We start from the raw sequence: 25,163 nt of genomic DNA on the forward strand, positions 1-25,163 counted from the left end.
ACATTTTGATGTTAAAGATTTTCAAACCCTGAATAAGAATTTGAGTGGAAGAAATGTTAAAGCTTCTTAATCCAATGATTTTCTTTCCTTTTTCATATCAGGAGACTGAGACTCTGTAAGTTTCAGTAACTTGGCTAGGGTCACACACAGGATAGAACCAGGACTTGAATTCTGATCTCCTCCCTATACTCCTTAACCACAAGGAGCATAGATGAGGTTTATTTTTGGTTTTCCAGCACTAAGTTGATCATAGTTTACCCTCTTCCCCCACTTTTTTCTCTGAGGTGACATGAAGACAAAAGTAAGCTTAGCCAAATCTTAAGTCAGACATGTGAACTTACAAGAAAATTTAACGTTTTTGCCTTTGCTTCTGTCTTGTCACAGGACTCTGGGAAAAAAAGGCTGAGGATTTCACTGACGTGCTCAGTAGATATTTGGTTGTATAGGCACAGACTTCCTTTTTAGTAAACTACTTATGTGAAAGGGATTCCATAGCTGACAGTTTGCCTAAAAATAGGTCCAGTAAAATGTGCTCTTTTTTGATCTACGTAAAGGTATTGTGTATGGCTAAGAGGAACTGAAACTCTTAACCATTGTTGTAAATAACTACTTTCAGTAATTTGTGGTTAAGGCTTTCTTTTCTCACTTAGATGTTGGCATTGATACCTGGTCAGATTTGTTAGGCTATGGCAATGTGGTCATTCCAAGTTTGTTTTTTCCCACTGATGGGGCTGATTATAGTTGATTTATTTTTCAGCCCATTCTTATGAAAGAGGTACAGAATACTGATGAATTGTAAAGTAAAAGGTGGATGCTGGTTGAAGTGTTTCCATTTAGAAATGCATTACAAGCAAATGACCTATTCCTGGCTTGGGATCCTTTTGTGTTCATTTGTTCTCTGTGCCCCTCCTCGCCCTTCCACCCAGTACCTATGTGTACTGCCAGAGTTACAGCTAAAGAATTTTCTTACAGTGACCTTTGGCTTGACACTGGTTTACTACCAGATCTCATCTTTCAGTCTGTTCCCACTCATGGGACACATGACATTAGAGATGATGTGGGAGATAAGGCTGGAGGAGATAGGAGCCAGAATTTGAAGGATTTATATGCCATGCAGTGAATGTGACTATAATTGTGTTCAGGCTGTCACAATCACAGTAACAGTGACTGTCCTTTTTATAGGCATACTAGCCATTTCCAGCGTACTGATCACGTTATGAAAACTGAAAACTTGCTATTAGTAATAGAGAATTAATGATTGAATACTGTTGTGTGCCAGGCAGGATACTTTGTGCTTTACATGAATTATCTTATTATGTTTTCCTTTGTGGGAGTCCCTATTTGACATAGAAATAGAAATAGAGAGATTAAAGTTCAAGAAGTTAAGTAACTTGCCTAATGACAGTAAATGGTAGGATTGGGATCAGAACTAGATGCGTCTGACTTCAGAGTCCCAGTTCTTTTTTGTACTACACTGCTCTGAGCCAGGCAGGATTGAATCTACCAGATACCATCAGTTTCTTTTAACACCATTACTTTTGCTTAGCGCTGTGCTTAATTACATAATAGGTGCTTGGTAAATGTTGAATAAATGAATGATTGACTCCTGACTGAAGTCACAGAAGTTATTCTTTAGATATCAACACCTGAAATAAACTTTTTTCCATTAAAACACTGTTAATAAGAGTTCTATAATTTATTATTAGGTTCTTAGCAAGCCTGCCTATAACATTTGTGAGGCCTGAGTCAGGAATACAATGGAAGCTTGCAAATCATAGTCTTAATCAGGTTTTCTCAAACTTTGCTCTATTGATGTCTTGGATTGGATAATTTTTTGTTTGGGAGGTACAGGGCTGTTGTGTGCTTTGTGATATGGTTAGCAGAAACTCTGGCTTTTACCCACTAGAGGCTCATAGTAAATTCCCCTGTTCCGCAAAGTCTTAACTGTCAAAACTCTCCAGACATTGCCAAATGCCCCCTGGGGGTCATAATTGTCCCTGGGTTGAGAACCACTGGTTTAAAGATAGAAATGTTGTAGATCAGGCTGTGCCTGCCGCCAGGTGGCCTGCTTTCCCATCTGGGGTCCCTGCAGCCTGCTCCCCAGAGATTGCTTTCTCAACCTGAAGGCCCAAAGAAGGATGCAGGGCTGATCAAGAGTCAGCAGTGACCTGTTGGGTCAGGGCAGGGTCTTTCCTGACCCTGAATTGGGGTTGACCCTGTCACACTCCTTCAGGGAGCCTGGGCAGCTTCCCCTTTGTCCATACCTCGCTTTTCTATCTCAGGATTTCCACAATTCCAAGCGCGTCGCAAAGCTGTACTACTGGGATAAAGAGGTAGGTGGGGGAGTAAGCCCAGCGTTCTGGGGAACTCACCTGCCATTGAGGGTGATTTGGAGTGAACAGCTTGAAACAAAAACAACTTCGGCCATCCTTCGCTGGCTGTCTAGGTAGTTGTTTTCAGTGTTGCCTCTCTGTCCCCTCCTCAGCCCAGAGAGCCCTCTAAAAGAAAAAAAAAAGTCCTTTGTTTTGGGGGGCAGAGGCCCCCCCCCTTTTTTTTTCCTGAGTCAAAAATGAAGGTCCTAGTTCTTAGGGGAAAGCTACATTTTACCCATCACATAGCTCTGCTGTGGTATGGAATGACCCAGTTGTTAATGGGATTTCTGTAGGAATGGGATGGATCTCAGAGGACAAATCTGGTTTCATGTACTCTATCATGCTCTCCCTTTGCATATTTGTCTGCTGCTGCCTTCCTTTAGGTATCATTAGATAACATGATTCCAATTTTTATTAAAGAAGAAATCACTACGCAGGTATTTTTATTTTATTTTTTTGGTGCGAAAAGGTGGTTTAATTAAAGCACCGAGACAGGACCCACGAACAGTAAAAGCTGCTAACATAGGTATTTTTATTGTATTTCTGAATCATACAGTCTTTCTGTATGAACAACCGGTTCTGTTACATATTCCACTTTAAACGCCTTTGGAGGTGCCCCTCCCTGTGTAGGAAATGAGTACCTCTTTATCCTATAGTGATAATAGAAAGGTTTTTATTGATAACATTGAAGGAAACTGGTCCCTGACATTTTCAGAAATGGAGAGGAGGGCACAGAAAATCCCACTGTGGCCCCCACCACTTGAAGGAGGAAAGGGCAGACCGGTAGCTAAGATGAGCTGTTTGTCTAGGTTAGGGATTCTTAAGTATTTTTGCAAAATGAACCCTGTTGAGAATCTGATGAACACCATGATTATTCTTCCCCAGAAAATGCAGATTTTAACACAAAGTTTTGCATATAGTTTCAAGAGATTCAAAAGCATACCGAGATGTATCCCCTGGAAGAATGGAATCAGCTAGAGTGACCATTCTTTGGCCAAAAGCTTTGTAATTCAGGTTGTAGAAGAATATCATTATTTGCCAAAAATATCATTTATTTTTTAAAGATTCAGAAGAGTTTCTGTCTAGTTCTAATTTTTGTTTTTAAATTTAAAAAATGTTTGTATATTTTATATGTATTTTCTATACTTGTATATATGTTACATTTGTATATGTTTATATATATTCTAAGTACTTTTTTAAAAAAAGATTTATTTATTTAAGAGAGGGTGAGCGTGAGCAGAGGGAGGGGCAGAGAGAGAGGGAGACAAGTAGACTGCCTGCGGAGTGGGGAGCCCCACGCAGGGCTCAGTTCCAGGACCCTGAGATCATGACCTGAGCTGGAATCAAGAGTTGGATGCTTAACCGACTGAGCCACCCAGGTGCCCCATTCTGCATACTTTTTTCTTCTACATTATTTCCCCCTAATCTTTTACATTACATTTTTATTATTTTTTATTATGTTTTCTTACCTCTCTGCTAGCCTAATGAAACCTTTTAATTATAATGTAGATGAATATTTAGTAAGACTTTTCTAAATTCAGTGTATATGAAGAGAGTTAATTTAGGAATTGTAGATCACCAGAGAGGGAACGTAAGAAAAGGAAAAATGAAATTGACTCGAATTTTATAGCTATAAAGAACATTTAATGCAATCATTAAGAAAAAGGTTAAACTGAGTGGGTTAAGTACGCCATTCAGCTGGGTAATGGTGTGCTACTAGAATACTGGATGGGTGTTCGCAACTACATATCTTCATACTGCCTTCATAGGGGTTAGAAGTCTGTGGGATAGAAGTGTTACAAAAATCTGTGGTTAAAGATTTAAAGAATGTAAAGTTAATACCAAATATTTTTTAAAAATCAATATTTGTAGTATTTACACAAACCAGAAACAAAACGCCAATCCTGTGTGGTTAAAACATACACCTATGCTTATAAAAGTCTAGGTACAAACAGTTGATAAAGATTTGGGGGGAAATGACTAAATTTCATTAATAAGGAAATGCTAATTAAAAGCTGAAATCATTTTTGGATTGTCAGATTACCAAAGACTTTTTAATAATAACAACAGGTAAAGGTGGTGAGGCATGGTACTAAAGGCAGAAGTTTAGGGGCACCTGGGTGGCTCAGTTGGTTAGGCGTCTGCCCTCCTCATGGGTCATGATCTCAGAGGTCATGAATGATTTTTATTTTATTTTTGTTTTTCAGATTTTCTATAGTTAGCATATATTCTACAATCAGAAAAAAGGTGCTTCAGGTTTTTTACAGCTTTAACAGAATTTTTTTAAAAAATTAAAAAAAAAAACTGAAATGAAACAATAAAGTATTGCCCTGAGCTGGCTTTTCCTTTAGCCCACAGAAAAGAATTTTGATTATTTGATCAAATAGTATTGACTGTATTTAGGAAACCATTGCCTTTGTTGTGTGATCACTGTTGCTATTATATGCTAGGTGATGTAAAATTCTGTGAGTTACTTTGAGCAGTGGTTGGTGAATAATGTTGCTTTTGAATAGGAAGTAAAATAATGGAGCTATTTTTTTTAACATTGGTATTTTATTCTGAAAGGAGGAAGAAATAATCTGATTTATTAAGTGATGGTTTCAATCATGAAAACCTGAAAGGTTGAGATGAATCATTATGTGTGGGTTCCGTTTATTGGGAGTTTGCGGGTGTTTTATTATTTTTGTGTGTGTGTGGAACAGTTGTGTGTTGTAGAATGAACACAATTCTAGGCAAGTATGAATGTTGGAGGTTCTTCCTATGATTAATATGTCAAACCTGTCAAAATTGTCTCATCACTTGTATTTGTCAAGTTCATTCAGTTCTTGAGATGACTGTGCTCTCGCATATGCTCTAAAGCAAACAGGAGCTACTATAAATTTTCCTCTTTGCATGGAGGCTGTCATTTTCTTCCTTTTGCATATATATTTACTGCTCTTTAGCTTCAGGTATTATGAGATAGCATGATTCTATTTTTATTCAGGAGGAATCACTCAGGTTTTTTTCATTGCACTTCTGAATTAAAAGTTTGCTCTATTCTAAAATTAGGCATTAAATCTTTTGCTATACAGTCTTCAAGAAGGCTTGGCTGTCTGAATGCTTTTTATTTATTTATTTTGTTTTTTATTCTTGGTAGGTTATTCAGCTGTACCTTTTTCTTTTCAGTACCTGAACTCCATGATATTCCTGCTGCGGTAGTTTTCTGGGTAATGCTAAGTGTTCTTCACACCCCTGGTATTTAATTGGCTTTTTGAACAGCTGTCTTGGCACTTTGCTACAAAGTTCTCTGTGCTGTGGTTGCACTTAAACTTTAAATGGATCTCTCTCCTGCTGGGCAGAGAAAATGAAATATAAGGTCAAATTTGCCATTGTCAATTCCTGGAGCTTCATAAACTTTGCAGAAGGTACTGTGTCAGGCTGAAGGATTGGCCTAGAAATTGAAATGAGTGGCTCACTTATGACATATGACTTAAATGGATTTTTGAACTTAGTTACAAGTATTTTTACTAAGTGTTTGTTGTATTAAGTGGAAACTCAGGGATACTTAGATGCAGTAGAATTTATGTTAATTGTGCTTTAGAGGTAGAAATAGTTTGTGAACATCAGCATGTTGTAAGGACAAGATAGTTGCCTCTTAGATTATTACCATGTGCTATAAATATGGTTCCAGGAGGGCTTCTGCAGAGAGAAGAGCACTGCAGGGGATGCACAGTAGCAGGGATTTGGGGCCTAAGTCCTCTGCGTTTCTCCTGTTCTCTTAGCTGGGCTCTACTGTGTGGACTTCAGCAGACCAGTTTCTTCTTTGCTTTGCAGCCCCAAGTAGAAACAGACTTAAGGGATTTGTGTACTCCTTGGTACCTTTGCTCTCAGTTTCATCCTGGTTCTTTGCTTGGTCTTCTAAGGATGAGAGCACCTTTGGAAAGCTGTCCCAGGCTTGTCTTACTGCACCAGGTTCATGAAGTGTAGCAGTTCGCGTGCAGGAAGAGAGTGATGGACGCCTGTTCCAGGTCAGTCTGTTTATACTTCCTTTACAAAAGCTCCGTTCCCTGGCACAGGATTCTCTTTGTTAGTTTCTGAGAATTCCATGTTGTTCTTGATCCACATTGGCGGGTGGCACAGGGGAAGCTTGAGCTACCTTTAGAGCTAAAATTTCCGAAGTGTCTTCTGTGGACGTACAATACGGACTGTTCTGTGAGCGGTGGGCTTCTCTACCTGATCCGGCTTCAGCTGGAGTGGCTCTTTTTATTGTGGGATTCTGCATTTGATTTCAGTAGGGAAATAATGTTGGCTGCTTTTAAAAAATTTGAAATGTATTGTCTCACACAGTAGAATATGCCCTCTGACAAAAACATAAAGTCTTTTAGAATCAAAAGCTTAGGAACCTAGGGGTGCCTGGGTGGCTCAGTCGTTAAGCATCTGCCTTCAGCTCAGGGTGTGATCCCGCAGTTCTGGAATCGAGCCCCGCATCGGGCTCCCTGCTCCTGTGGGAGCCTGCTTCTTCCTCTCCCACTCCCCCTGCTTGTGTTCCCTCTCTCACTGGCTGTCTCTCTCTCTGTCAAATAAATAAATAAAATCTTAAAAAAAAAAAAAAAAAAAAAAAGCTTAGGAACCTAGAGGCAAAAACCAAAGCCATTTGAACTGCTGGTGTCTCACCTGTTCTGCTCTGATGATGTTCAGGAATGGGGTTGTCTAATCTCTCCTTGTAGTCCTTGCAGTCATATGCGCTGTCATTGTGCTCTTGGAGTCACTTCTCAGCTTTTCTGGTGTTCCGTTTGGATTTTTCTTGGGGATTCAATATTCAGCAAGTTATTTTAGTGTCTACATGTGCACTGCTCGGTGGGGAATATAGAGATGAATAAAGCAGTCTGTGGCGTTAAGAAGTCTATAGAACCTTGTGTAGATGGCTGTAACACAAAGAAGGAAATGGTGTTGTGGAGTTTAGGGGAGAGACCGCAGGGTAATTTTGAGTGGAAGATGGCATCAGAAGCCTGGGGAGTCATAGGAGAAGCATGGATTTGAGGAAAGTGTTTGGGATAAGTCAAAGAGGTGGAAATAACCAGCAGCCAGTTGAAGTAAGTTATTGGTACTGGGGAAAGTGAAGTCTTTAAGGCTGTGTGTGTGTGTGTGTGTGTGTGTGTGTGTGTGTTTGGTAATTTTGTCTTAACACATTCAATCCCTACTATGTGTCAGTTTTTATAGACACTGGGGACGCAGCAGTATCCTCATGCTGGACAGGATGAACATTATTGTGGATGTCATGCCCTCTCTCTTGAAGCTTATTAGTCTGGTGGAGAAGACAAGTCAAGAGCACATAATTACACTGACCAGACAGGGAGCTTTATAAACACCTATCCTTGTTTCCTTTGCCACCATTTGTAGTTTTTGATACAGTGCTTGGCCTATGGTACAAATTCCTTGTATATTTGTAGAATGACTCAGATTACTAAAAGAGAAACACTGGTTGCTATGGAAACATCAGTGAGGTTGGAAGGAGAACAGGTAGAGGTATTTAAGTACAGTAGTCTGAGTGATGGGCTTTGGACTTGGGTGATGGCGGTGGGGTAGATTGCAGTGGACCAGTCTGTATACTGCTGGGGAAGTACAGTTGACAGAATTAATTGGTTGAGACATGGAGGGAGAAGGAGGAGTTGGGATTCATTCTGAAGGTTCAGGCTTGGTTGTTTGGGCAAATTGCTCTTGGGACTTTCTGGAGGAAGAGCAATTGGGGAAATTAAGATGGAATGTGAGTCCATTTTAGGATGTGGTGTGTGATACCTGAAAGGACATTCAGAGTGCATTTGTAGGAATTGACACTGGGCAAAGTTACTAAAGGATAGGCTGTAAAGACAAAAGAGGCTGAGGGCAGATCCTTGAGGAACATGTCCTTTTAAGGATCAAATAGGCAGAGGAACCAAAGAGGGAGCAGGTGGGGCATTACTAAAACAAATACCACCATGATAAATGCGTGACAAGAACTGTGTAAGACTCACATGGCAGTCCATTTGTTTATAGTAGCATTTGAAACATTCCAGTATAGCAAGAAGAGAAAGAACAAAGCTAGACAGTCTCTCATTGTTTGATCTGATGCTATGACAATAATTTATGAAGTGTTAGAAAAAAATCTTACTTTAAAGCTTAGGTATCTAAAGATGGTTGTATGTCTTAACCATGGTATGTACTGTCCTGTACTTATGTCCTGAACTGTCTCGTACTGCTTTTTAGCTGGGGGAAGAGATTGTCGTACTATATTTAGTTAAGAGGATGTATGCTGTTCTATAACTCCTGGGTAGACATGCATACTTGTGCAGTTTGCAAATAGAAATTAAGGCAGCTCCACATATGTGATCTAAAATATTTCATGTAGAACTGAACTATTAACTTATCTTGCTGTGTTTTGTGGAGTTTCATTATTATGTGTATTTGTGAAAGAATTGAATGATTTGCTGGCGGCAGATAGAACTTGCTGATGAACTGCTTTATCTCACAGAAGTGAGAGGCATCAGGCACTTGAGCTGTCACATGAGCGCCTCTGTTAGCTCTTTTGAGCGCTCGGCCCGATTTTCTCCCCTTACACAGCTAATCCTCCCCTTTTTTTTTCCCTCTCTGTCCATTCTTTCCCGTGTATTTACTCAGTGTAACTCAGTAAGCAGCCTCTGTTCTCTTTTTCAGCAGCACAGAAATATTGCTGCTCTTTTTGTTGCCGGCCCTGATAGGGTACAGCAACATGCTAGTTAAGGGCTGAACAATTTAAAAAATGTTTAATTCCGGCATAGTTAACATACAGTGTTATATTAGTTTCAGGTGTACAGTACAGTGACTCAGCAAATCAGTACATCACCCAGTGCTCATCAAGGCAAGTGCACCCCTTAAACCCCATCACCTATTTAAGCCATCCCCGTGTCCACCACCTCTAGTAACCCCATCTGTTCTCTTTGGTTAAGAGTCTGTTTCTTGGTTTGTGTCTCTTTTTTTCTCCCTTTGCTCCTTTGTTTTGTTTCTTAAATTCCACATGAGTGAAATCATATGGTATTTGTCTTTCTCTGACTTATTTCACTTATCGTACATAATGCCCTCCAGATCCATCCATGTTGTTGCAAATGGCAAGATTTCATTCTTTTTAATGGCTGAATAATATTCTATTGTATATGTGTGTGTGTTTATGTGTGTATATATCCCATCTTCTTTATTCATCTGTCAGTGGACACTTGGGCTGCTTCCATAATTTGGCTGTTGTAAATAATACTGCAATAAATGTAGAGGTGCGTAAGGGCTGAACAATTTTAAAAGCTCTGTGTCCAGTGATTCTGAGGACATTAGGAAGGGGTGAGTTTAAGTGTGGTTTGGCTGCTGAGCTTTTGTTTGGGCAGCAGTTGATTCCACCAGTGTTAATTTTTTTAACCTAAAATTGTATTTCAACCTTGTTAAACAATTTGAGTATTTCCATAAAAGATAATTTTCCACCGAGTCTTTTGAATTCTCAAGAGTAAATAAGTTTCAGTAGTTGCAGTAATAAAATGAATAGTACAAATCTATACAGATTTACAGGTTCTTTGTGTGTAACAATACAGGAAGTTGCTGGGTTTTTCCTTCCATGCATTAGTAATAATGTCTTATCTTTGAACTTGAGGAAAATTTAGTAATACATTGAAATCTTACAGCATCAGATTTTAGCTTATGATTCATTAAAAAAATATTAGACAAGGTTAGAGTTTTGATTAACCTAAGAATCAGTGTGTAACCATAATGACCATAATGTATGTGTGTAATAAATTAAAAAAGGGACACCTGGGTGGCTCAATCAGTTAAGCATCTGACTTGATTTTGGTGTAGGTCATGATCTCAGGACCCTGAGATCAAGCCCAGCACTGGACTCCATGCGCAGCAGGGAGTCTGCTCGTGATTTTTCTCTCTCTCCCTTTCCTGCTGCCCCTCCCCTTCTCAAATAAATAAATAAATAAAATCTTTAAAAAAATAAAGTAAAAGAAGTCTTAGGCTTTTGATTTAGTGTTACCAAAATCTTGTATATGTCGTGAATACAAAATGATTAGAGTCTCTGTGCTTTAGTTAGAAGTTTGGGGAGACTGTATCAAACACTGAACCTTGAAGGTTTAAATTAGTAGCTTAATATTTTTTTATTCAACTTTGTACTTAGCAAGGCTTATCAGCAAACCCTATTATTTTGCTATCTTTAAACTTGGGATAAAAAATAACTTAAAATATTCATTCCATTTAGGTACATAATTACAGTGTTACCTGTCTTTTCCTTTACTGTTTAATCAGAAAATTTAATCATCTCAATTCAAATGAAAATTTTCAACATATGGCATAGACACTGTGGGTGTTGTGAAATTTATAAGAAGACTCAGCGCTGTTGTTATATTAAATGTATTTGTTCTAAAAATAATTTTGGAAGTTACAAACATTCCCAACAGATCTAACACTTTGTTATTCTATGACTAATGAGGAAATACGCATTTGTTAAAATCTAAGTATTTGGGGAATTTTAAAGCTGTTTTGAATTTTGCTTGATATAACTCATATCCTACTTGTGAAATAATCAGAAGATATTTAATTAAAAATAACTCATATCAACCTAATTAACTGAGAAACATTTCAGTCATTGCCTGTGGTTCATTCTTTTGCTCATATGAGTGACAAATTACTCTCTTTTGATTTAAGGGTATATTTTTCTAGACTATAGTGCCTTAGTTTGTTTAAGTAGAAATGGTATTTGTCGGTGCTTTTTGAAAAAGAGCTTAGCTAAAAAACTTGAGGAACCCTCATCCCTATCTTTTTCCTTATCTGGCTTTTCACTGTGTACAGTAGGGTAGCAGTAGGGTTTTAAACCATGACCTTAGTATTACAGATACACATTAAGATAACAATAGGTATAAAGAAGGAAAGAATTGATTTTTAAAAACACCTTTATTGAGATATAGTTTGCATCCCAGAAAGTTTACCTGTTTTAAATGTGGAGAAAGACTTGATTTTTACATAAAACAAAAACCTGAACAATTACCTGAGCAGTACTTATAAATATGAATTTCCAGATGCCCCACTTTTTTTCCCTTCCAGATTTGGTTCAGTAAGACTCAACATTTCGATAAATATTAGGAGACTTGGCTAAAATTAAAGATCTGAAATTCCAGTTCTTTTTAATCTCATTGTGAAGAAGAAATTTTTATCTGTGGATTTTTAAACTTAAAGTTTAAGATCATCCAGTATCAGATTACCGTAATCACAATACAGTCATATTAGTGGAGGGGAGAATTCACTGGACTTTTTTCTCTGCCTGCTCAAACTATGATAAAGCAGAGGATTCCCATGTTACAAAGGAATAGTGGGCTGTAGCTTCAAAACCAGAAATTGCTTAGAGTATGGGTTTGCTGCTAGAATTTGGTGAAAGGTTACATAGAATTGCTTCCGTTAGTCTCCTTATTGGTTTTGGGTCACTTGTGCTAGAGTGCTGTGTTGTTACAAGCAGAAACTCACAGTGCACAGTGAGTAGGAGAGCTTTGAGGAATCCTAGGCAGCAGTTGTCATTTAGCTGTGAGTTTGTGAACTCTTGGCATTCTCGCCCCCTTTTCCCAATGGTCTAGGGTTCCATGCAGCTCTTGCTTGTAGTATGGTATGCTGATGATTTGCAGTAACTTTTTGGGGAGGCACTCGAAGAGCCTAACAAAAGCAGCTCACTTTTTCATACACATTCTTGTATTCTTAGGGGTATTTTAGAGCTCAGAGTAACTTATAAGTAGGAAAAGAAGATAATTTCTAGAAATGGGATGTTTTGTAATATGACACATTCTCACACTGGGCGTCACTTCTCCATTCTCTGCTATCTGACTTGATTTTTGTACCATGGTAACAGGACTATAGTCTTTTGGCAACCGCGTAATATTTTGACTATGTTGCTTTAGTCTCCATAAACAGAACAGTTCAGATTCGTTTGTTTATTTTGTTTTTAAGCCATCTCAGGAAGATAGTGCAGTGCATAAACTGTTAACGAGCACAGGCTCCTAACTGGATCCAGCATTTCTAGTTGTGTGACCTTGGACACTTACCTTTCTGATTCCCTGTGTGTGACCTGTAAACGTTGATTCATCATAAGATGGTGAGCATAAAGGAAGATAAAACTGGAGTATAGTACTCACATATTTGTTGAAAGCATTCTGAAAGAACCAGACTGACTGATAAGGAATAAGAGCAGGGAATTCCTGGGGTAAATTAGCCATTTGGTTAGGTCTTATGGTTTTCTACTGTATCTTGCACTATATCCATGAAACCAGAATTTGTGTCTTATGGAACGTGCATTTAATATTTGACGTTGTGTTAATTTGCCTAGGGCTGCTGTAACAAAGCACAAGCTGAGTGGCCTAAACAACAAATTTATTGGCTTACAGATCTGGAGATCAGAAGTCTGAAATCAAGGTGTTGGCCAGGTCTTTCTGAGGGCTGTGAGGGAAGGGTGTGTTCCAGGCCTCTCTCCCTGGCTTGTAGATGGTCACCTTCATGTTCACATGGAGTTCTCCCTGTGTGCGTGTCTGTCTCAATTTCACCTCTTTTGCAAGGTACCAGCCATACGGGATTAGGGCCCACTCTGATGACTTGATCCTGATTTAATTACCTCTGCAAGACCCGGTGTCTAAATAAAGTCACATTCTGAGGTGCTGGGATTGAACATAGAAATTTAGGGGGAGTTATGTTGAACCTCTTGATAGATGTGTTTAAGACATGAAAGTGAAAGTTTTTTAGTTAAAATGTTTCCATTTTAAAAACAATGCTTGTCTATTAAACCTTGATGTAAACTGATGGCTTGGTTGCTTTTTCTTTTACCAAGACCAAATATTCATTTACCTAAACTTAAGTATACCTAGCCCCTGAAGAAAATTGGTAGAATTGAGTAAAAATTCTTTCTTTCCATATCTCCATCATTTTGTATGCTTTTGGGATGGGGAAAGAATGTTTGAATCTGAATGACTAGAATATCAAGGAATGAATTACATTCTCTGGAGGCTGACTTCAAGTCATTTTGGCATTTGAATTGATTTGAAAGGAATGGTACACATCTGGTTACTATAGAACTCACTGGTCTACGCTGTACGAAATTTTACTTGTATTCCTTTCCCAAGGCTGCTGTAACAAGGTAGCACAAACTGGGTGGTTTAGGACAGCAGAGTATTCCCACAGTGCTGGAAGTTACAAATTTTGAAATCAAGGTGTGGGCAGGGCCCTGCTCCCCTTGAGGCTCTGAAGAGTCCTTCTTTCCTGGTCTAGCTCTAGTGATTGCTGGCAGTCCTGAGTTTCTTAGCTTGTGGCAGCATCACTCATCTCTTCCTGTCTTCTCCTGGCCTTCCCTGTGTGTCTCCATCTGTCTCTCTTTCATAAGGATACCAGTTATTGATGAAGGGCCTACCCTTATCCAGTATGACTTTGTGCAAAAACTGTTTCCAAACAAGGTCACATTTGTAGGTACTCAGGTTAGGACTTCAGCATATCTTTTTGGGCAACACAGTGCATCCCACAGTATTTGTTCATTGCTTTAAAAAGTTAGCTTTACTTTTCATGTCTCTCTTTAATCCTCAAGTATTCCTGACCAGGAAACGGACACTTTTGTTACCACAGGTTAATGTACTGGAGCCTGACAACTCCGAACTCTCCCACTGTCCTGCTTGTTAAGCTCTTGCCTTTCTTTTCTAGGCAGAGTTAGCCTTCATTTTTGACTTTCTGTTTTAACAGTTTGTTGCAAATTCTTTTTAAAGTTCCTTTTGTCTCATGCTTTCTTTATCAACTCTGATGAGTTATGTTTGAAATGGTTGAACCTACTAGTTTAAAACCTGTAGGGGATTTCACTTCCAGTAATCTTTTGTAATTGGAATGCCTATTACTTCACTATTGAATGCATATTATCGATACCACTTTTTTTTTTTTTAAGGTAGGCTATTCTATATGGATAGAATGGCATGAACAAATGCATGAGAAGGAAAGAGTTTGGGACTTGATTTGAGAGCTGTGAGTATTGACAGTTTTTATTGTGAAAGAGGTGATTTATTTGGGAAGTGAGGCTGAAAAGGTGGAAACTGTGTCCAGGTTTACCTCTAAGACCAGCCTAGCAATGAAGCATAAATAAATGGAGAGATCCCTATTTTGGCAAAGTACAACTGACTCCACTTCTTAAATCTTAACTTATTTTTAAAGATTTTATTTATTTATTTGTCGGGGGGGGGGGAAGCACAAGCAGGGAGAGTGGCAGGCAGAGGGAAAAGCAGGCTCCCCGCTGATCTGGGGATCATGACCTGAGCAGAACAGACCATTAACTGACTGAGCCACCCCAGTGTCCCACTTTTTAAATCTTTAAATAAGTATGTGTATATATAGCTGAAATAGGCTATTAAATCATGTATATTTTATGAAATAAGTGATTTTGGTTTTTGTAGGTATGTTCTGACTGAACTATCTTATAAATTGTCTAATTGTGGATACATTAATCATCTTTCCCATTATATTCGCAGTATATTTCTGACATATAATGAAATATTTCATACTCATATTCTTTCTGTGTTCATTTTGCCTTATAAATTTCACAGCCTTTTTAAAGGCATATGGAAAATGTCAGATTTTTTTTTTTTTCACTTTCACAAACTGGAAATGCCACAGTCAGACAACTTCTGATGAGGAATAAAGGCTGTTTTTTGAGTCTAGGTTTGAACCAAAAATTTCAGTGAACTTTTTTGTTACCTGCATGGCAAGTTAATTTAGAAAGTAAGTATTAAAGAATGAAAATGAGGAAAAAATGGCAGCCTATATCAGCTAGCTAAGGTTAACTAACCTTTGCCAGTGTACAGTGTGGAAAGAACCATGTCCTACAAACCAGTGTATCTTCAGCTTTCCTTAGAAATCAGTGTCCTTTGGGGTGCCTGGGTGGCTCAGTCAGTTGGGTGTCTAATTCTTGATTTCTGTTCTGGTCATGATTTCAGGGTCAGATATGGAGCCCTGGGGCTCCTGGGTGGCTCAGTTGTTGAGCATCTGCCTTCGGCTCAGGGCATGATCCCTGCGTTCTGGGATCGAGCCCCACATCAGGCTCCTCCCCTGGGAGCTTGCTTCTTCCTCTCCCACTCCCCCTGCCTGTGTTCCCTCTTGCTGTCTCTCTCTCTCTCTCTGTCAAATAAATAAATAAAATCTTAAAAAAAAAAAAAAAAAAGAAAGAAAGAAAAGAAATGGAGCCCTGCACAGAGTCTGCTTGGGATGTTCTCTCTCCCTGTCCCTCTGCCCCCCACCCCTGCTCACACGTGTTTGTGCTTGCTCTCTCTCAAATAAATTAATAAAATCTTTAAAAAAAAAATCAGTGTCCTTAGACTTACAAGGAAGTGGGAATGGTAGCAAGCATAGGAGAATGAGATAGACTTTGAAATTGTCATTGGTAGATTTAATAGGTTTGTTCTTTCTTTGAGTAATTAAAAATCTGAAGCCTGAAGCAGTGTGAACATTTTTGACATTTAGCTTTTGTTCTAAGTCCCTGTTGACTTGCTTTACTATCATTGGTGTATCCTGCTAAGAGTTGCTTATTCATATACCATAAAAACAGGCCATGGAAAGAATGTTTAGTAGATTGTTTCTCATGAAAACTAAGGACCAGTGTAGGGGTTATTTATTACCAAACTATGATATTAGCTTTTAAATTTTTTTTTGATAATCAGCTTTTTATACCATAAGAATCATTTCTAGATCCTGCCGTCAATAATTTTATATACTCAGAAATGATACTAATTTACATCTAATTAAGAAACTAGGGGCGCCTGGGTGGCTCAGTCATTAAGCATCTGCCTTTGGCTCAGGTCATGATCCTAGCTAGGGTCCTGGGATCAAGCCCTGCATCGGGCTCCCTGCTCAGCGGGAAGCCTGCTTCTCCCTCTCCCACTCCCCTTGCTTGTGTTCCCTCTCTCGCTGTGTCTCTTTCTGTCAAATAAATAAAATCTTTAAAAAAAAAAAAAAAAGAAAAGAACACAAGAAATAGGAAGATCGGTAGGAGAAGGAAGGGAAGAATGTAGGGGGGGTATACAGAAGGGGGAGTGAACCATGAGAGACTGTGGACTCTGGGAAACGAACTGATGGCTTCAGAGGGGAGGGGGTGGGTATTAAGGAGGGCACATATTGCATGGTGCACTGGGTGTTATATGCAAATAATGAAATATGGAACATTGCATCAACAACTGGGGATGTACTGTATGGTGACTAATATAAAAAAATAAAAATTAAAAAAAAGAAACTAAAGTTATTTTAATATAAATCTGAAAATCTGATTATATTTTTTAAACTTTACTCTTTGTGCTGTGTTTAGTACATTAAATGCTTTTTTAGGTACCGTTGTATTAAACCAGATTTTAATAGAAAGATCTCCCTACTTTGTCCTTGATTTTGCATTTTCCCTCATAGCTGTGACTGTGGCTATCTTAAAGTTTTTCACCAAGTGATTTTTTTTAATCCTTTGACACAGTCAACAGACTAAACTCATAATTACATAGTTTCATAATGCCATTTCCCTGCTCATACATTTTGGGTTGTTCATATTGTGTACGAAGTGAAACTTCTCATCCGTGTGTCCAAGATCTTCTAAAATTTTGAGGCGAGAGAACTCCGTATATTAATATGTGCATTCGTACAGCTCCTGCTAGTTATCATTCTGGTGGGTTTTTTCTCCTAGGCCCCACAGCTGAATCAGCTGCATTAGTCATTTTGCTACTCCAAGATAGCTTTTGTTTTCCCCAGCCTTTCTGGAATTCCCTGTTAACCTCTGTTCATTTTCTTCCTGTTGTTGAAAGGCTGGCTCATAGATCAGCTCTTTTGCAATGAGAAACTTTCCTGATCATTTCAGCTCACAAAAATGTTTCCTTCTGATCTCTAAGGAATCGTCTATTTACTTTGCATTCATGCTTGGCTGAGCTCACTGTTCTCATCCTCTAAGAATCAATCTTAGACTTTTCTTGTTGGAATTTAATTTCTCACTTCTCTTTCATTTTATTAATACTGTGTCCATGTGGGTCTTTCTTCTACCCTTTCAAACATACGAGTCCTTGTTAAGTAATATTTTCCACTGCAAATATTGGTCTTTTCTTGTACTTCTGCATTACCTTTTATAGTACTTTTCAAATAATTGGTATTCATTAATGTTTGCATTTAAGACAGAATGTCATGTGCATTTTGAGTGAAGAAATCTTAAGTTACTTAGTTTTATCTCTAGTTTGAGTCTTAACAGCAACTGGTAGCTGATCCTGTGGGAAGCTCTCAGGGAATTATCAATACTTTTGCCTACTTCTATCATAAGTTCTGTTCTTTGTGGTCATCCCATGATGCCATCGTTTTTTATATGGTGTCCTTTCAATATTTGAGTAGTACCTGATATTTAACATTTCCTGTGTGACATTCTGTGCTAAGCATTTTTTTAACTAAAGGAAGGAAGGTTTTTGTTAACTGTTATGAATTACATTTAGCAGCTTTCAAATATACCATACCACAGTCCATCTACAGTTAGACCCACAGCAGTTCATTTTTGTAGAATCCATGAAGTAGGGCAAAACACTCTTCAGTTAACAGTAAAATACCTCCTTAGCTCTTGCAGACAGTTAATGCATTGTACCCCATTTCTGACCACTAAAATGTAATGAAGAACATGCAGAGGATTACATAGAAATGATTATGAAGAAATTTTGACTAGATTTCAAAGTTCATTAAATAGAAAACACAAGAACATAAAAAGGATACAAATATTCTTTTACAAAAATCTGAATGGAAAAGTTCTAAAGAATAAATGATTTGTTTTCTGTGGCAGAAGGAACTTTATATATAATTTTTTTAAAGATTTTTTTTTTTTTTAATGTAATCTCTGCCCCCAGTGTGGGGCTTGAGCTGAAAACCTTGAGATCAAGAGTCACATGCTGCACCAACTGAGCCAGCCAGGCGCCCCTTTGGCTGAAGGAACTTTAAAATAAACAAAATCTCCAGATCCTCTCTCTTTCTCCAGATTCTGCTAATAAGGCACAGAACAGAGAACAGTAATGTATACAGTGAACATACCAGCATAATGTTGATATACATCATGGCTTAAAAATTATGCATGCTTTAAAAATCATGAAAGGCAAAATGGAGCATTAGTTCAAATATTCTGATGGCTGTTTCAGAGGCTTAATTTATTGATCTCAGATTGCAGTGTATTAGTCACAGAGTTTCAGAATGTATTATGTTGATTTTAAAAGGCCAGTTTGTCTCTTCTGTAATTTCAAGTTTAACTTATTTGTAGATATATACTACTTATAGTTAAGATCAACAGACTATGATATTGCTTTTTTTAATGTTATGGTAGCACATTTCAACAATGATGAAATTTAAGAGAGAAAAAATGTGTTAGTACCTTATTTTTTTTTGTATGATCATGAAATCAAAGCCTTAAAGCTTTATTGTGACACAGTACTGGAAAATGAAATATCATGGCATACACATGGTGCCAAATACTAAAAATTCTATTGAAGCTATATACCTGCCTGCTGCCAAAATTTACTTTCTGTACAGCTCAAGAAACACAACTACAAGTTTGTGTGATAACCACTTTAAATTTTTATGTATTTTAAGTGGGGGTCAAATGCTCTTTTTCTGTTGTAGTATTTTGTTTTTATGATTTTATTTATTTATTTCACAGAGAGAGAGACAGCCAGTGAGAGAGGAAACACAAGCAGGGGGAGTGGGAGAGGAAGAAGCAGGCTCCCAGCAGAGCAGGGATCCCGATGCAGGGCTCGATCCCAGGACCCTGGGATTACCCCCTGAGCACCCCAGGTGCCCCTCTGTTGTAGTATTTTGACTACCACTAATTTAATCTAAAGAAAGATTGTCTTGATTCTCATATATCAAAGAGGACTCCACAAATTTCCAAGATTTCGTTTTGCTTTCACAGAAAGGAAAAATGTATATCACTGTAGGCTTGCATTCTAGACATTTCTGAATCCTTACCCTTTCAAAATTGCCCTGAGTCTTTCAGAAATGAGTCAACCACAGCCCTGTCCTTGAGGAGTTTATAGACCCCTAAGAAAAATGGATCAATAGGTCCCTTAAACACATAGTGGTGGTGGTTGTGGCAGAGAAGAGTGGACTGTGCCCAGCATCAGGTGGTCATCAGCAACTTCCTTGATGAATAATGCCAGGCTGACGCAGGGGGTGAGTAGGTTGGCTGGGGAAAGGAACAGCGAGAGAGAATCCTGCCCTCTTCTTCATATGTGTTAGTTTACTTACGCTTTTGAAGATGTGATATGCAGAACATTGCCTTTTCTATATCTAACCTATAGAATTGTTAAATGAGCTAAATTCAGAGGTTTGTGGCAATGATTAGAAATCTTTCTAGGTTGATGTTTCCCCAACTCAAAATTTCTGACCCTGACAATGTTCTTACATCCTAGGTTGAAAAATACTCTATGAAAAGTTTAATATTCTTACTTTAGAAGATTACTTGGTGCCACTGTGGCTTTAGACACAGAAGTAAACATGGTCACCAAAATAAATATGACATTACTTGGTTATAGGTGGTCCTGCATATACTCGTATAAAATAAAATGCAAGACAGTCTTAGGAGCCAATATAGGTGTATTAAGAACTCACAGATTAGGGTGCCTGGCTGGCTCGGTCAGTAGAGTGTGTGACTCTTGATCTTGGGATTGTGAGTTCAAGCCCCATGTTGGGTGTAGAGATTACTTAAAAATAGAAAATCTTAAAAAAAACCTCACAAATCTTTAATTTATAATTTTGTTAGTGGTTGGTGTTTATTGATTTGTGCTTTTTGATCTCTACTTATTGGAAATTGAATTTTCATTTGTTCATTATTTCAATAAAAGGGAAAAAGGAGCTCTGTTAGGTAGATATAGGCCCCCTTCTTAGGAAACTCAAACTACTGTGACACATGAAACCAAGTGATAGAACAGACATGGATGTGAGATTGCAGAGCTGTGAGAACCTTGTCAACTTCCAGCCTTTTAGAACTTCCTGTTCATCGTAACTTCCCCAACATAACTGACAGTAGTTCTGTAACCCCAATCTTAAAATTATCTTTCATGATGAAAAATACAGTGTGACAACTAGAATTTTTGAATTTTATCTTTCCAGATTGAGAACTTCCTGAATATATACCTCTTGCATTTCTGGCACCTTCCATGTAGAAGGCACATTATAAGCCTAATTTGGTTGGTTGACTAGTCCATGAGATAGTTAAAATGTTCTTTGAATGTCTGTCTTGGAAAAACTCCCCAAATGTGGAGCTTTTGTTAAACTGTTATCTCTTATTAGAATAAGACTAGTGACCAATTCTTGATCTTATTAGAAGAAATCTCTGCTTTAGTTATACATTCAACACTCAAGTGCCAAATGAAGGGTAGGTATTCCACAGATGTAAAATTTTCTTTTTCTGATCTTTGTTTTAGTAGAACTCTTGTTTTGTGATTATCTCATTCTAGTCAACTATTTTATCCTTTATTATTTACTCAAAATTATAGAACATAATCTAGTTCTATATTTTAGGTAAAAGATTTGTATCTTACTAAAAACTGATTTAAACAGTAGTGAAATATTACTAGATCTTTATTACTAATCTTTTCTATTATCTGACATTTTTAATAAGAACCATAATCATAAAGTATGTGCTCAGTCTCTCCCCCCCCCACATCAATTATAGAGTCTCTTGAACAGTGATTTTCAGTCTGTATATTCTGAAACTGCCACTGCTGTGATTTATTTTTGGTCAAAATGTTTAATCCATCGTGAAATTTTAATTCACATTACCGTGAAATCTGAGATTTTTTTGTTTTTAAAAATGATCTTAATTTCCATTTTTTTGAGTATTGTTTGAAGTCCTTATTTGTAAGTAATTGGTACTTTTGTAGAAGGTACAAGATGTGGAAAACTCCTTTGTTTTTCTAACACTGTTCTTTTTTTTTTTAAGATTTATTTATTTATTTATTTATTTAGAAAGACAGCCTTGTGTACACAGGGGGTGGGGCAGAAGGAGAGGGAGAGAGAATCTCAAGCATACTCCCTGCTGAGCGTGGGACTTGATCTCAGGACCCTGAGATCATGACCTTGAGCTGAAATCGAGAGTTGGATGCTTTAACCACTGAGCTACCTAGGCGCCCCTCTGACACTATTCTTTTATAGTTTTCTTCCTGTTTCTGTAGTTGTCTTCTCTTCCACTTCCTCCTCTGCTGGTCATCCCTTATATGTTTACTTTCCCCAGGGTGCCCCCTAACTCCTTCCCATTTGTCTTTGGTGATTCCCAGCTAGCTGCTTTGCTATCGCCTATGTTTTTGGTTCTTAAATTTATATTTCTGGTCTAAATCACTTGCCTACTATGGGATCTCCTACTTTCATGTAGTTACCTCATTGAACATTTGCAAAATAGAATTCTTTCTCTCCTTTTTGATACCCTCCTCCCACCCCAAATGTATCTTCCTCTGTTCCTTGTTGGTCAGTGACAGCACCATCCAACCATTTCTCCAAACTGTCCCATCTCCTTGTTATTTTGACTCTTCCCTCTTCATCATCTACATTCAGTTGGTTTCCAGGTCTACTTCCTGCAGGTTTGTCTAGCCTTCTCTGAGGTTGCAGAACTTTATGCAGGTTTGCAAATTAAAACCACACTCTTGTTGCAACCTCAAAACTTTTAACATATGTGGCTTCTTCCACCTGGAATGATAATCCTCTTCTCTTGGCCTACTTCCTAGTTTTTCTTCAAGACTTAGTCAGCACTTCTTGCAGGAAGGTTAGGTGTTGTGCTGCTGTTCTCCCAGAGCATCCTGGTGCGCCATAGCTGTTACCACCCAGACTTCTCTTCCACCACCATATCATGAGCTGCTGAAGGCCAGAGACTGCGGCCTGGATTTGTATGCTCTGCATTTAGCCTAGGGCATGGCAGGCAAATTATTAAAAGCTTGCTAAAAGAATAAATATGATTAGGTATATGAGTTTTTCCAAATCAGATCTTTTTCTGAGGCATAGGTGTTTGTTGATTTATTTAAGAAGGTTATAATACACCCTTGTCTCCTTCTGCATTTGGAACCAACTGAGAGAAATATAAAAATCAGTCTAATGCCAGTGTCAAGGGTTTCTTGTCCTCCAAATCTAGACTTTTCAACAGTGTGTCTAAGGGACATCCCAGGTTGGCAGAGCAGACATACTTACCCAGCCTTCTTCAAGGAGGACATCCTGACTCCTAACTTCTTGGTAACCCCACTGTGGCCACGTAGAGAGCAGCTTCTGACCCAAATATACTTATAAAAGCAGAAAGAGTGACTTGCGGAAGGCAGATCTGATAAAGAAACCATTAAGAGTTCATTTGTTCGTTCATTCAACAAATACTGAGCACTCACTGTGTTCTGGGCATTGTGTAAGGAAATGCAAAGGATAGAGATTGGGGTCGTATGTTTTATTTAGGCCATGCTCAGTTCCTTCATCTGGACTCACTACCAGTAAAAAGTCATTCTTTCTTATAACAGAAGTCTTCTCTAGAAAAGGTGGGGACAGGAGAATAGAATCATTTTTACAAACTATGGCTTTTTCTCTACCTGTTTCATGTAAAATAATTCTGAGGACTATGATAATTTGAAGGACACAGTGGCATGAAATACAGAGAAGCATACCAGAGCAGTCTTTTATGGGAACATTTCAAAGGTCTTGTTAGTTTTACAAAAAATTTGCAAAGCCTGATCATGATCGTTTGTTTTCCTTTGCTTGCAATACTAAGGATCTTAAAGGCCATTTAGTATGTCACCCTGATTTATTTGTAGCATTTATATGAGTTACTTAGAAAATCTAGTCCGCAGGGAGCTGTGGTGGCAGCCTTTCAGAGTAATGAGGAAGTTCTGGAGATCTCAGCCGCAGACACCGGCGTGGTGTTGGCTGCGCTAGGTCTTTATCATGTCAGCAGCATCTTCTGTGAAATGGTTTCCAAATGCCCTCGCATTTGTCATTTCTGTCATTGTATTTAGCGCTTTATGTGATTGATTTATTGTCATGTACTAGATGATCTTAAGGTATAGCCTGTATTACAACGTTTGTCCGTTGCATAACTTAGATAAGGACAGTGTCCCAAGTACACAGTAAGAAAAGGTCACGTGCTTCTTTAAATCATTATACAAGGGGAGTGGTTCCCTAGAGCAGTGGTTCTCAAATTTGGGTGTGCATGAGGGTCATAGTAGGAAACCAGGGTGATTTTTAGAAATAGAATTTCTGGTATCCATCTCTAGAGATTGACTCAGAAGGTCCTGGGTGGGGCCAGAGTATTCAATTAAAAAAAAAAATACTCCAGGAGACTGTTCTTCAGATGGCTTATAAAGCACCCTAAGAAAAGCATTAATTGTACTATAGAAGCATTGTTTACATAGGATTTCTTATGAGGTAACCTCATGAAGAGAATAAACACATTGACACAGTAGAAGACTTGTGAGTAGTGACTTCGTTAGGGAAATTGAGGATGGTGGTAATTGTTTTCTGGCGTGATAGTGTTAAGAGTTTGGTGGAAAAATCAGCCTAATTGGGTATATATAATTCTACCCAGAGACTGAGGGTGAATTCAATCACTTGCTATTATTATGATTTTGTTTGTGTCTGTCTGTCATTTTTAGTGAAAGAATCCTTGTTTTCGGTAACTTTGATTCCTTATAATCTTGCATTTATTTGTAAGTCTTGATGTTAGCAGCTAATTTTGTGAATTAACACGTCTCAATAATGCCTAGCTTAGTACGTTGACTGTAGTAGGCATCTTGTAAAACATTTAATTATAAATGTCCAGGGTATTTATCAGTTAATGAGCTCTATAAAAAATTATTGCAACTAATAATTGATATATTAAAGTCGTTATTATCATATACAAGAAAAATTAAAGCTAGATACACTCATTTTTTTTTTACTCTATTATTTTTTTACTAGTCTTTTTCTTTTTTTTTCTTTTACCTTTCTCTTTATCCTCCTTGACCAGATTGTTGCTGCTTTTCCTCATTTGGTAGCTATAATAGAAAATCTGACTATTTTGTTGGTGCCCTTAGACATGTCCCAGTACTCACTCTAAGAGAGTAAGTAGGAAAACCACAGGTCCTGGGTTGCCTGGGACGGCCAAGACCTTTACCACTGGTCCCGCATAATTATTAATAGCATCTTCAGTCAATCTAAAGATACTCAAGTACTGAGCAACCAGGACCTTAGAAGCATCTGAATCACTGATTTGCGAATTGAGTTCTTGCCTTCACTTCTCCGTAGAGGTCCTTCAGTGCCTCTGCAGTCTTATCTTCGTGGTGTTAAAGTCATGCCTCTTTCTGTATTTTGATTTCTAACCCCCACGTTCCGGCATCCTCTTACAGAAAACACTAGTAGCATCTTTATTTTTAATGAGAATTTTTGTGTTTTTATGTGGAATTTTTAATTTGTTTTAATCTTATTGTTGAACTATGGAAGGTTTTGGCTGTTTCCAAAAAATTTGAGAATTCCTGGGCCATTTGCTTATGTATAGGCATTAATGGAACAAAAGCAGTTTTCAAAAAGGCATAAAAACCAATATTCCATGGCGTTCGTGAATCCTCATTCATGCTAAGGTTCTTTACAAGAAATTCTAACTAAAGGAAAGTTGTAAGTGCAGTTTCTTTTGTCATCTTTCAAATTAAAGGAACTTGCCATTAGTCCTTTAGATACACATAGATCTCCGTTTCTGTTTACTTTGAAGAATACTTTTTACCCTTACAGTAAGATGCTTCTGTACTTCCCGGCTATCTTTGT

The 25,163-nt window shown here is 38.0% G+C and overlaps 1 protein-coding gene across 4 annotated transcripts in view; it reads left to right on the forward strand.

Annotated features, from left to right (window-relative positions):
* Positions 1–25,163, forward strand: part of EFR3A (EFR3 homolog A) — a 106,137-nt gene that overhangs the window by 2,980 nt on the left and 77,994 nt on the right. For 2 of the 4 annotated variants that reach the window (XM_057308165.1, XM_057308164.1), the window contains exon 2: positions 6,275–6,379. The exons of the other annotated variants lie outside the window; for them this stretch is intronic. The gene's annotated coding sequence lies outside the window, so the exon portion shown is untranslated. The remainder of the gene's footprint in view (positions 1–6,274; positions 6,380–25,163) is intronic. 4 annotated transcript variants of the gene reach the window in all.

This window comes from Ursus arctos, unplaced genomic scaffold (genome assembly GCF_023065955.2).
Source record: "Ursus arctos isolate Adak ecotype North America unplaced genomic scaffold, UrsArc2.0 scaffold_6, whole genome shotgun sequence".
In the NCBI taxonomy this organism is placed as follows: Eukaryota; Metazoa; Chordata; class Mammalia; order Carnivora; family Ursidae; genus Ursus; species Ursus arctos.